Genomic DNA, 2,174 nt, shown 5'->3' with positions numbered 1-2,174 from the left:
TAAACCACCTAATCTATTCCTGCGGAGGCGCATATTTGATGACCCTCACGCTATGGAGATGTGTGAACGATATTTGTAAAGGCTATGCCGTAAAAAAAATTCTGGTGGCTTCGGCCATATAAATTGTAAAAATCTGCGGGCTTCGGCCATATGATGATTTCTCTCTGAAAAAAAAAGGTAGATTTAACCACTAATTATAATAGTAATCGGTAATCTTGAGGGACTTAACCATTTGAACTTGTAACCAGTGGCCTCTACATAAACAACATATTGTGGGAAAATGGTTCAACTAATTGAACTAACCATAGGGGTACACACATACTTCAAATAAATAATTCCCCTTATTTTTGCATTTAAGTGAAGAATGGAGAAGATGGTACCTTGTCAATGCCATTTGGTAAATTTCCCCATTTTTTCCTAGCTTTATCGTTAAAGGGTCGAATTTACAACTCCCAATATGTTATTAGTGGTCTTGTAAAGTTTTATACAAATGGATCCTACAACCTCCCTAAACATTACACCTTATTGTAAAGCGTCAAGCCAAACAATAGATATATAAGCAGAACATCACAAGATCTCCTTTCTTCTCCTAACTAAAGATTCAGATGAAGAGACCATCAACCACAACAAAATGAATAATAACCCTGAAAGACTTAACCAAAGTTGAAGTTGTAACCTATAAGAACCATATGCCTTAAGTAAACAATTTAATCAATTTAGCTAACACTCTTAAGCTTTTGTTTTCAAAAAAAAACTGTCATAGCAAGGCCGAAACAATCTGTACCATAAAACCTATCCACAGTACAGTGAACAAAGAATCCAAACCCATTTGGAATCCGGGAATACTCAAAATTATATAGACTCAATAACTTCAATTAGAAATTTTCTAGTTTTTAATCGAATTTAAGTGAAATCAACCCTGAAAAAAATCGAAAAAAACACCGCCATTAATAGCTTCCGCTCGTTTCTTCAGGGATGTGAAAAATTGTATTGCTTGCATTTTTCAAAATTTGATGCAAAGTAACTCAGAATTATGGGATCTTCCGCGGCGTATTATTGACAGCTGCAGGAATTGAACCCACGTTCGCGGTGTACTATTGCAGCACTTTAGTTTTAAAAAGGTTTCAAATGACAGTTGAGGGATTTAAACCCACGCCCACGATCACGACCTTCATGTCATTTGAGGGATTTGAACCCACGACCGCGACGTTCTATTGAAGCACTCAGTTTAAAAAAATGTTTCAAATTACAGGGATTTGAACCCACGACCACGACCTTGACCTTCTTTTGCAGCACCCAATTTAAAAAAATGTTTGAAATTACAGGGATTTGAACCCACGCCCTTTCTGACCAGAACCTATGTCTGGCGCATTATCAAAGGGATCGTCCACCAGTAAAAAGAATATGAATGAAAGAGAAATGACAAAAACATGTTTTTTATTTACAAATTCATGGAATGTCGATAAAAGAATCTCAACCTCCGAAATTCTATCATTGTCACTGTCATTTTTGTGGGACATTCAACAACAGTCTCCCATTATTTCAGTATTCTTTTATTCAATTGCTTGTCATCCTTCCGACCTTAGCTCAGTTGGTAGAGCGGAGGACTGTAGTAGGATATGAAATCCCGTTTGCCATCCTTAGGTCGCTGGTTCGAATCCGGCAGGTCGGAAAATCTGTTTTTGCTAATTTTTCTTGAAACCTTAACAGTCGAAGAGAAATTTCAATGTAAATAAATCTTTGGCATCTTGGGGTCCCGGTTTGAATCCGGTTAGTTGGAATTTTTGCTTTTCAATCTAGCTCATAAGAAATTCCAATGTAAACGGTCCATGAATATTGATGAGCCAATGTAACAGATTTTGCTAATTTTTCTTGAAACCTTAACAGTCGAAGAGAATTTCAATGTAAATAAATCTTTGGCATCTTGGGGTCCCGGTTTGAATCCGGTTAGTTGGAATTTTTGCTTTTCAATCTAGCTCATAAGAAATTCCAATGTAAACGGTCCATGAATATTGATGAGCCAATGTAAATGTTCCATGAATATTGATGAGAGGTTCATTTTTTTCTCTTGAAAATGCTAATATTGATTTTCTTGTCTTTTTGGAAAAATAAATGGGTAATGAGGATGTGTATATGGTTTCATATGTGATTGTTTTTTTTCATTGTGAGCACAC

The 2,174-nt window shown here is 36.1% G+C and overlaps 1 non-coding gene across 1 annotated transcript; it reads left to right on the top strand.

Moving 5' to 3' along the window:
* Positions 1 to 1,576: 1,576 nt before the first annotated feature.
* TRNAY-GUA (transfer RNA tyrosine (anticodon GUA)) lies at positions 1,577 to 1,672 on the top strand. Its single transcript has 2 exons — positions 1,577 to 1,613; positions 1,637 to 1,672. It is a non-coding gene; the product is annotated as a tRNA-Tyr (tRNA).
* The last annotated feature ends 502 nt before the right edge of the window (positions 1,673 to 2,174 follow it).

Source organism: Pinus tabuliformis, chromosome 3_2 (genome assembly GCF_031772625.1).
Source record: "Pinus tabuliformis cultivar Carrire ecotype Pingquan chromosome 3_2, CPIR1, whole genome shotgun sequence".
Taxonomy (NCBI): Eukaryota; Viridiplantae; Streptophyta; class Pinopsida; order Pinales; family Pinaceae; genus Pinus; species Pinus tabuliformis.
The sequence above is the reverse complement of the archived record's forward strand: the minus strand, read 5'-3'. Positions and strand labels throughout refer to the sequence as shown.